The following is an 11,665-nucleotide window of genomic DNA, read 5'->3' as shown; positions in this document are numbered from 1 at the left end:
ATACAACAATCACTACCTATATATTTCTATTTCAAAGTTGAAAACAAATTTTGATTTCACTCTCATGCTCTTATACCGGACCAAAATTGGGTCGAGCCATGCAACCAAAGGAAAAAGATAATCTGTGAAAGTGAATGTTTTAAAGCCGAGAGGCATGCAACTCACTTAATTTTTATATACTGTTGCTACACACACACACACTTAATCATACGGATAATTTAAATAGATTACGCAATTAAATGAAGATCTTGCATTGGGTTCAGCCGCTATTTACAGAAAGCCATTTGATTGATGGGAATATGAAGTGTTACTCCTCTAGAAAGCCCAATTAGTAGGTGATTAAAGTTTGCCTAGGATGGACTTTTGTAACAGTATATAATAACCAGTTAGGGCTCACAATGAGAGTGCTAGAAACGAAAAGCATAGCATATTTTAGAGAGGAATGATAGGGTGGAGGATTGCAATGATAGAGTTGGGGAAACACCACAAACTTTTCTCATATATTATCACAAGTGATTCAAAATTATCTTTTACCACTCAGGGTAGAGGCTATATTGCTGTGTCTAAATCTTTGTTATATCTCGGGCCACTGTAAGGCTCCAAATACAAACAGTTACGTTAAAATAATTAGTAATTTTGAATTCCATTAAGACGATTTCTATATCTGAATGCAAAACTAACGAAATTTAAATACACCAACTCTCTATCAAATACATATTCAAGCGGAGAATCAGAGGCGTGAATGCTATAAGTGAAATGAACAGTTTTCATGCTGGTTTGCAGCAGTAATAGCCCAAATGACAATGGATGCAAGATTAGTGTGGCGTCATAAAGTTGTATGATCCTACTGACCTAAACAATTCCATTTCCAAGTGATTCTGGGAGTGCTGGAGTGACCAGAGTCATTTGCTAAAAGAGGGATCATAGGATCATATAATTCTACAATCTGGATCATGATTCTGATGACATTGGGATCTGGATTGTATAATATCAAAGGAAGAGCAAGATCTAAAAAAGTAAAAACTTCATCCGTACACTCATGAGCAAAAAACAAAATCACATGTACACATACATACATATATACAAAAAATAGAGAACTAAGTTGTATGATCCTACTGACCTAAACAATTCCATTTCCAAGTGATTCTGGGAGTGCTGGAGTGACCAGAGTCATTTGCTAAAAGAGGGATCATAGGATCATATAATTCTACAATCTGGATCATGATTCTGATAACATTGGGATCTGGATTGTATAATATCAAAGGAAGAGCAAGATCTAAAAAAGTAAAAACTTCGTCCGTACACTCATGAGCAAAAAACAAAATCACATGTACACATACATACATATATACAAAAAATAGAGAACTTACTGAAGTTAAAGTTCATCAACACTCGGTAGGATTGTACGTTCCATGCCCTGCTGAGTGCCAGAATCAGCTGGCCTTTCGAATGCATTGGGTAAAACGTCATCATCAGTTGTAAATAACAGAGACTCAACCTGAACAAGGACACCAAGAGTAGCACATCATAAGACACAAAAAGTGAAGTCAGAACAACCATATTACGGTTAGCGTGGTTTCTGTTATTTACACACATCACAAGGGTTGTTTCTACTTTCTAGGGACTCATTACGTCCAAGATGACAATTCATAAAGAACAAAACTGTGTTAGAAAGCAAGTCAGGTTGAGTTCACTGAGAACAATTTTAAGAAACTGAAAGAAATTTAAATACCAAATTTCTCTATCATTGACTGTGTGTCCAGCAAGACAGAAAGAGTGACACCATGTTCTAGAGACCAGCGAATGCCATTATCAAAATAGCAGAACAAAGATTCCAAGACACACTGTAAAGTTGTAGCTTCCTTGGCTAACTTGACATACCCTTGACCAAAATCTGGGATTCTAGGCATCATCCCCACAATAAAAATTGTTTTTCCAAAAAGAAGTAGATGTAGTTATAATACGATCATTAATGCAGGGATATTTAACTACAATATCCTATATGGGTCAGGAGGAATTCCTTTTTCTTCCATTTTGGATTTGCTTGATGTTTGTAATATTCGTCTTTGATTTGTTCCCCCCCCCCCCCCCTGTATACTCCCTGTGTACTTAGGGGACTCTCTCTTTTTGATTTCAATAAAGCTTTATTACTTATCAAAAAAAAATTTTGCCTTTCTCACTCACTATCACCCACCAAGAAGAAATCCCTGTCAAGGCATCTGAGGAAGGAGAAGCTTATTCGACAAGCCCATTCTGGGCATCTTGTTTGCCATGGGTAGGAGCATCACAATTTTTCTTAAGACTTCCATAATTTTCCAAGAAAGCCGAAACAACTTGATTTATGAAGAAACGAAGAAAGCCGTTGGATGCCAACAATAGTTTTGCAACATAAAACCATAAGGTAACAAGTATGCCACTGGAATTATTAGGAAGACTGGTGTTGATAAAGGAAAAAGTAACCACAAAAATTCTAAAAAGAAGAACAAATAATTAAAAGGTAATATACACCCACACACTTATCTTGAAGGGGAGATAAATGGGAAAAAAAAAAAAAAAAGTCTCAAAAGTATTAAGCTTGGTGCAGAATACTTCAACAGCTATCGAATTCAAAAAAATCTATTAAGTGTTTAGTTCTCAGACAAAGGACACAGCACTAACATATTAACAAGTTTCGAAAAAAGCTCCTGCAATACCAAAATACTTTTTTTTTTTATATACAAGTCTAGCAACACTAAAATACTTGAGAAATAAATTAAGAAACAGATGGTAACAAGTTAACTCAAATGATCAAATTGAGCTGAAATATGGGAGAATTCGCCCATGAACCAGGCCTGCAAGTAGAACAATTAACCAAGGGTCTGAATGATATCAAATCTGTCAAGCAGGACAAGCTGCGATGAAAAGACAATGGTTTCAATGGAAACGCTATCTAACAAAAGGGGAAGGCTTGCAACAAGACAAATATATTTATATGAAAAATGTTTAAAACAAAATGATCGAGGTCTCATAAAAGACTAAACAAAATATACATTCTTTTAGAGTGTGCATCATGATCCTGGTTTGTTGAGGATAACAACTCTTTATATGGCAACATCTGATCCTCCTTTTATATGAAGTTTTTTTCCTCAAAATATTACTTAAGAATCACATGTACCATAGTATCCCTAATTTCTGATCCTCACCAAAGGGACATCCTGCCAGTCTATCTATTTCCTTATTCAATTACTCTGTTTCTGTCTGTCCCAAAATAAGTGGCTTAGTTGACAAATGCACAAATTTGAGGAAGAGCAAATTGAAGGTAAATCAACAGGTTATAAATTGAGTAATTACATATTTACTCCTTAAAGGTTATAAATTTTTTTTAAAATATATAGATAATAGAAGTTTATCTATGAAGAGAAAAGGTTATAAGATTTGTATTCTGCACTTGTAACAAAAACAAACAAATCAAAGAGGAGAACTAACAGACATAAGGAAATCAGAAATTGAAATACACTGCATGAACCCCCCAAATACAAGACCATTCAAGGGGCTGACCCCCATCATAACAACATGAGCAAAACCAATTATCAAGGTTATCAATGGTGAAGGCTCCAAATCACCGCAATGTTATAAGAGTTAATAAATACTCACTTTGTTTGAACCTTTTTTGTACTAGGCAAACACTTTCAGCACCCCCTAAAATTTTTATATAAAAAACCAATTTAATATACTCAAAATCGTCAAATAAAAAAAATGAGAGAGAGAAAAAGAAACAACCTTTTTAAAAGGTAGGCTAGTCTGAGTCCAAATGAACTTGAATAGACTCTAGGAAATTGAACCTATATAAGAAAATAAAATTAAAATAGATAAATAAATAAAAGACAGACCACAAGCAAATAGGGGAAATAATCAACTTACAGATCATTAGAAGATTTTCTTGCCTTTTTAATGTAGTTCACATCAACTAGTATAAGAAAAAAAGAATAAATTAAGTCAAGCAATGTATGATTTGTGTGAAACAAAATACCATTATAACTTAAATTAAAATACATACTCAGATACTCTTCTTTGGGAGTATCTTCTCCCTCACAGCAGAACTAAGATAAAATGCTTGATATTTCCTCATTAGAAATAAGTCCTGCAATAACTATTAGGAAATAAAAAACAAAAAGCTCAAATACTATGCAAACATATAAAATATAATAAATAAATAAAATCTTAAAATTATCTAAATTAAAAAAGTTCAAAATCTATCTCACCGTGTATGAGATCCAGAAACTGCTTTCCAATCGGATCCACAATGTTGAACTCTGGGATTTCAAAGCTAGTGGGCCTTCCATGAATATCACTTGGAATGATGACTCTATTCCTAAAAGTCCTTAACAAAATTTCTTTAAAATCTTTTGGAAATCCAGTATCCTTATCCCAAATCCGATAACTCTCCTCATCAAAAAATTCAAAAAACCCTTCCCCCTTCCACTTAGGTTAGTTCATTGCATAGAACTCCTTCTCAAGTAGAAAACCAGACAAATCAGCCCCACCTTCCTTCGCAAATTGTACATCACTACCAATTGCGGCAAAAGAATTTGCCACCGCATTACAGTGTCTACTAACCCAATCAAGCTCGACGCTAAAACCCTTTCCCTCAAGTAACTCATCTCTTATCTTCTTTAGGGTTTTGTCAATCGGTGTATCTTTCAAAACCTTATCTTGAGCAAGATTTTGAGGGATGTGGAGTGTATCCACCTGGATATGAAAGTCCTTCAAACCATATCTATCCATAACCAGCTTCGCCCATTGACACACAGCCTTCACATCCAACTCCAAATTGTCCACAACACCTCCTTTTCTATTAATGGAAGACCATGATGTACCACAACATAACGGATAGTAGGCCTGATCAACGACAAGAAGCCCGGTCCCAACCAATTTCTGGTAAGTTTTCTGTCAGCTATTTGCATTTTTAAGTTTTATTTGAGCATTTTATTTATTTACTTTGTTAAATTGTCAGGTATTGAAACTGTTGTTAATAGACCAACATGGATACCAAGTAAAAATCATCCATTTACTGCCAATATTGATGCTGTGGTGCAGAACTACCGAGCAAATCCAGGAAAGAAATTGGCTGGGACCGGGCTTCTTGTGGTTGATCAGGCCTACTATCCGTTATGCTGTGGTACATCATGGATTTGCAAGGTAGTTCTCCTCTGCAGCATCAATATTGGCGGTAAATGGATGATTTTTACTTGGTATCCATGTTGGTCTATTAATAACAATTTCAATACCTGACAATTTAACAAAGTAAATAAATAAAATGCTCAAATAAAACTTAAAAATGTAAATAGCTAATAGAAAACCTACTAGAAATTGGCTGGGACCAGGCTTCTTGTGGTCGATCAGGCCTACTATCCGTTATACTGTGGTACATCATGGTCTTCCATTGATAGAAAAGGAGGTGTTTTGGACAATTTGGAGTTGGATGTGAAGGCTGTGTGCCAATGGGCGAAGCTGGTTACGGATAGATATGGTTTGAAGGACTTTCATATCCAGGTGGATACACTCCACATCCCTCAAAATCTTGCTCAAGATAAGGTTTTGAAAGATACACCGATTGACAAAACCCTAAAGAAGATAAGAGATGAGTTACTTGAGGGAAAGGGTTTCAGCGTCGAGCTTGATTGGGTTAGTAGACACTGTAATGCGGTGGCAAATTCTTTTGCCGCAATTGGTAGTGATGTACAATTTGCGAAGGAAGGTGGGGCTGATTTGTCTGGTTTTCTACTTGAGAAGGAGTTCTATGCAATGAACTATCCTAAGTGGAAGGGGGAAGGATTTTCTGAATTTTTTTATGAGGAGAGTTATCGGATTTGGGATAAGGATACTAGATTTCCAAAAGGTTTTAAAGAAATTTTGTTAAGAACTTTTAGGAATAGAGTCATCATTCCAAGTGATATATGGAAGGCCCACTAGCTTTGAAATCCCAGAGTTCAACATTGTGGATCCGATTGGAAAGCAGTTTCTGGATCTCATTAATGGTGAGATAGATTCTAAACTTTTTTTAATTTAGATAATTTTAAGATTTTATTTATTTATTATATTTTATATGTTTGCATAGTATTTGAGCTTTTTGTTTTTTATTTCCTAATAGTATTTTAAGGTTTTCATATGCTTTAAGACCTTTTCAGCCTGAAAAAATTCATTAAAAAAAAAAAAAACAATTCTTGATTAGTAATAAACTTCATTGAAAAAATATGAAAGAAAAACGAGGAAAACAAAAAAAAGCACGCAGGCCGTGTTCTAGATGCAACAGGAAAAAACTAAGTAACAATGAAAGTACAAAAATCACGCATATCCTGTAAAGAAATAAAAGTAAAAACACCCATAGCATTTGCCCAATCAAACAAGGTCTTGAAAAAAAATTCAGATCAACCTACAAATTTTCAGATCAGCAGCTTAATTTATTTATTTTTTTGTTAAATAAAATCAACCTACAAATTTTCAGATTCTGAGTACATTGTTTGCAAATTAGCAAGCCATCTTGGTTATGAGCTCTAACTCCACCCAGAAATGACATAAAAATTCATCTGCCATATGAAAAATGTGCAACTAAAGAATCTAGAAATGAGAAAAGACCAAGACACCAACTTGAATTCTGAGAAAACAACAATAATTTATCTGCAAATGGTCTTGCTAAAATGATTTATACAGAGTGACAGTCTATCTGGGAAATTATGATTTTTTTATGATATAACTCCTTGACAATGTCCTAATTCTGTCTCACCAAACGATTTTTTTATCTGTTTCATTGGCTCAATCTCGTTAAGCTATTGTCTTCTTCCTCTACTTCATCAGATTCAACACAGGATGAATTGGCCACTGCATATTCATGTTTTTCAGGAACGTCAGATTTTATTTCAGAATCTAGATTTCAGAAATCATAAGGAAAAATTGTCTCAGACTGAGGGTTGCAAATTGAGCTTCTGTCATCTTCACCATCATTTTCACGGTAAGAAGTCTCTAGATAAGCCTCATCTCCTTCCTCCTCCGTATCATCATCAGTAGGATATGCAGAATCAAGTTTGTCATACAAAGCTTCATCCCCTTGGTTTTTCACAACCTCCCCATTTGTTCAATTTCAGATCTTATTCTCTCCACTTTTCTCTGAAGGGCTGAAATATGGGTAAGGAGAGCTTCACATCTTTGTAGCTCAATTGAACGTGCCAAAGCCTTCCCCTTTGTCAAAAGATTCTTTGGCCTCAACATTGCAGGTCTCTTATATTTATTTCCCCGGAATACAATAATTGCATATCCTTTGCAAACTTTATCTACTGAAACCAACACACCTCCGCTCTCAGCTTCTAGTGCCAATGCAATTGTTTTTTACATGGTCAAAAGTTTTAGCCTTCACCAAGATCTTAACCAATTCGCGGTACTTCCAATGCAGGTGCATGTTCTCCACTGTACCATCAAATACTCCACGTCTACTAAGAAGTAAGTAAGATTTCATCCGCAAACCTAATTTGCGAAACATAAACCTCTCCTCATCAGTTAAGCTCTCTGGGCCAGCTTGCCGCTGTGCTGGTTTTAAAGACTCCTCTACTTTAGAAAAGGCTCTCTCTGCTCTCGCTACCTTTCGTTCAGCAGCAGTGACAAGGTCGGCATGCCTTAATACTTCTGCTTCCCTCATCATTTTTTTCTCATGATGATCATCCAAAGTCTTACCCCACCTAGCATTTGCATCCAAAGCTTCCTCAAGTGTACCAGCAATTCCAGATTGCTCAGTTATTTCAACTCTTGGAATGATCAAGGCCAGGCCTCTCAACCGTGCCTGCTCCTCTTCATCTTGCAGTGACTTTGCCAATCTCTCCCTCTCTAGCAAGGCTTCAGTGACATCTGGTGACAAAAAATTCTTTCCTCTATAGAAAACCAAGAAGTCCTCGTTTCTTGACAGCAGAATGCCTCCTGTCAATTTCTTGATCTCTTCAGCCGTGCTCTCACTAGTAGTCAGCTGTGCACCACGCTTAAGTGCAATCTTTGCAATTGAACTTCTTTCCCACAATTTAATCATGGCCATAGCTAGACCTTGGAGATGCCTGTTTCTACCTAATGCAAAATGTGGAGGAAGAACCATGGCAAGCCTTCGTACATTTGTTGCACCCTTTGCTCCAAGTGTTGATCTCACTCCATAAGGAAGTACTCTGAATGGAGGTTGGTAACCAGGAACAACTGCTGGGAGCATATCTGCATCTACGGGTAATGGATCACACCCAGGCCAATCTGTGTACCTAGGACCCAGACCATCTAAAAGTTTGTCTACTTTATCCTTATACTTCACTTCTGGCAATGGTTCCCTGACTTTCTTCTCTACAGCAATTGAATTTGAATTTGCTTGGGGTGCATGCACATTACCATCAGTACCAGATTCAGAAGGACCCCTAGTAGTTTTTTCAGTCACTGTTGGTAAGGAATTAGAAGGAAACTCTTTTTTCTTAAGTATTCGTTTGTTCAATTTCACCTCAGGAACCTCAAAGCTCACTCCTCTATATAGAGAAAGAGAAGTGCCAGACCTCCAAATCACCAGTCCACCAGTCTTTCTCTCCAATATCTAATGCATTCTCTTCATTTTCAGTGCAGCCGCACCTTCGAATTTCAGCCTTACAATCTCCGATGTCTTCCACCTCTCACGAATCATGTCCACGACCTCTTGAGTAACACCGGCACCCCCAATCCTTGTCTTGTGCTTCTTCTGAAATGTCAAAATCCTCAGCCTCCTCAACTCTGACTCTGGCAGAGTCAATTCAGCCAATGAAGTCCTACTCTTTCTCCTGCCATAATCCCACCTTCCTCTTCCTCCTCCTTCGGCTTTTCCCACGGAAACCTTACCACTCCATCACCTCCAAACATACTCTCAACCCCCAATGGCGATTCTGGCAAAAACCCACCTCTCGAATTCGGCAACATTCCTTCCTCAACATAAAATATATCCTCCACAGACCCTTTTTCAATAACTCTCTCATTACCCTCATTACCATCATCAACGTACCCAAATTTCTTCAACTTCTCCACAATCTTCTCCATTGTACTACTACTACCACCACTACTAAGATCACTCTTCACAGAGTTTGAATTCAACACATTGCCACTCCCACTCCCACTACTACTACGATAATTCAACACAGCCCGGGGCTGTTTCGGGCCATTTTGTTTGTGGGTTTCATTCCATTTATCTATCCAACAACTACTAATGCTAGAAATGGGTCGTTTTTTATATATATAAATAACAGAAGTGTATTAATCAAAAGTCCAGGTACACCAGGGGTGTACATGGAAAACAGTACATCAAACACAAATTACAAACATCAAGCATTTCTAAAAAATTAAAACAATGGAAAAGACTAGAACTCTAGCAATATTCAATAGCATTGTTGTTTTTATAAGCAAAGAAAGAAGAAAGAAGAAATAGAAAGGAAATTACCTCAAGTTTTGATGCCATGACTGCCCTGATTGGGTAGGCTCAATGAAGACTGCCCTGATAGGGTACATAGAAATGAAGTAGGGTACAAATGCTTGTGATTCCTGATCCTTTTATTGACAATTTAGTCCAAAGAGCGGATAGAAATTGATTTAGGTTTGACTCCAGTGCTGGGCCTCAGGTTAGAGGGACTCAAGTCTTGGGCCAGGATGAGTTTGGACCCAATACTTAGTTGATGTAGAACCACAGGTGGAGACTGCCCATAGTCATACAGTTACCTTGGATAATGGGCTAAGTAACTTTCTCAATACTAATAATACAAACCTTAGCCCAGGCCCACACTCCTTTGCTTCAGCTGCTTCTGATCCGGGTAGAGTCATATTTTACAGCGTGGGGAAGTTGTGGACAGCAGTCAAGTGCCTTCAAAGAAGAGATTCAAGATTGAATTTGGGCGGCTAGGGAGGAACATTCGCCAGAAATTTCTCTGTGGATTTTTCTCAAGGAAAGGTACCAATCTTGTCTCCGTTTAATCTCCATCTGATACTATTGATTTTGTTTGTCATACTAATGTGGAAGCTCCAATCTATCCAAAAGGGTGCTGGGCAGCTAAGCCTAAGAGGTTAGGGGTATTTCTCCTAATCCTATGCAAGTAATTCTCATGGTGCAATTTCTATCTTGCAGGTACAAGGATGCATTCTCACAACAAGACAGCTCACACTTGCCCCCAAGAAAATTAACAACTCCGATCCAATCCGTTGCAGGACCTTGGCAATTAATTATCAAAGTCACTGGGTTCAGAGATAAGAAAAGGGATATGAGTGCTTTTGTTTTTGAAGCTGTCAACATCCAGGGAAATTGTGTGTTTTTTGCTATGAATAATAGTCTAACTGGAACAGCATTTGGGATTTTGCTGGAAGCTGTGGTGGATGTCTGTCTTACTGCTAAATATCATGGGTTTCATGGTGTCTTATTCCTAACTGATAACAGAGGTATGATCAAGACCTTCAACACCAGGAAGGCTTTGGATTGGTAGACTCACTCAAGATTGCTGATCTAAATTTTCTGGTACAAAATGATCTCCTCTGTCATATGATCTTAGTTCCCCATTTGCTGCTTAAGTCCTTATGTAATATAGCTAAAAAGGCAATACAGGTGCCTATTGAACATTTCTGGCTGAATCTAGCTCTTTTGTAATCTCCCTTTATTGGTATTAAAAAAAAAATTTAAAAAAAAAAACAGAATTACTAAATCAGACTATCCCTCACACGTGGGCTAAATAGAATGTTCATTTTAAAAAAATTGGGGCTGGAACACAACTAGGAAAGCCCAATCAAGACTAAATCAGACTATCCATCACACATGGGCTCAATAGAATGTTCATTTTAAAAAATTTGGGGCTGGAACACAACTAGGAAGGCCTAATCAAGAAAGTTTATACATACAAAAAATTTCACACACCCAAGTAATGTGTCAAATTATTAGTGATAGGTAAAAAAAAAGGATTTCAATGGTGGGTCTAGATCACAAAACTTATAAATGCTTGCCAACTCAACTTATTACTCAAGCCCAATTCCCTCTTGCCTATATTTTTTTGATAAATATCAAAGGTTTGCCTTTTTTTTTTTCATTGCAGCTATACTTAAAACTTTAAGTGAGGGTGACCTTGCAAAAAAAAAATTGTATACACACACACACACACACACATAGCCACCTTAATAAAAATATAACTAACATATTGTGACCACCCTAATAAAGATGTTGGCCAACAAAAATAAGAATCATGCTACATCCATAACATTTACATAGTTATTTCATAGCAAATCTTATGTATTAAGTTGTTACTGATGTTAATTTTGATCCAATATGGATTCAATAGTAACGTCACTTTTTTTACCCACCAATAATAGCTTTTCACATAAAATTTATTTAAAAATTTTGTGGACATACATTACTCCAAAAATCATTTTGGCCCTCCAAATATAATCCTTAACCCCTTAAACAAAAACAAATGCTTAAATAACATCAATAAAAATTAGCACAAATAACAACAAAAATAGCTCAAACAAACAACAGGTGAACAAATTATTTAACAAAAAGTCTACTAAAAATAAAAAGATAAAAATCTCTAATCATTCACATTTGTTTGTAACTTGTTCACCCATTCAACAAAAATAATCCATAATTTCAATTTTCCTTAAAAAATGGTACCCA

The 11,665-nt window shown here is 36.5% G+C and overlaps 1 long non-coding RNA gene and 1 pseudogene across 2 annotated transcripts; both read right to left on the bottom strand.

Annotated features, from left to right (window-relative positions):
* Positions 1-559: 559 nt before the first annotated feature.
* On the bottom strand, positions 560-5,603 carry LOC142627239 (uncharacterized). Of its 2 annotated transcripts, XR_012842793.1 has the most exons (5): positions 4,037-5,603; positions 3,901-3,946; positions 3,760-3,821; positions 3,634-3,678; positions 560-1,498 (listed from the first exon to the last, which is right to left on the bottom strand). It is a non-coding gene; the product is annotated as an uncharacterized LOC142627239 (long non-coding RNA). The 2 variants fall into 2 exon arrangements; XR_012842792.1 differs by lacking the exon at positions 3,634-3,678.
* Positions 5,604-6,297: 694 nt separating this feature from the next.
* On the bottom strand, positions 6,298-9,273 carry LOC142627669 (CRM-domain containing factor CFM3A, chloroplastic/mitochondrial-like; annotated as a pseudogene).
* Between the last annotated feature and the right edge of the window lie 2,392 nt (positions 9,274-11,665).

Source organism: Castanea sativa, chromosome 3 (assembly GCF_040712315.1).
Source record: "Castanea sativa cultivar Marrone di Chiusa Pesio chromosome 3, ASM4071231v1".
Lineage (NCBI taxonomy): Eukaryota > Viridiplantae > Streptophyta > Magnoliopsida > Fagales > Fagaceae > Castanea > Castanea sativa.
The sequence above is the reverse complement of the archived record's forward strand: the minus strand, read 5'-3'. Positions and strand labels throughout refer to the sequence as shown.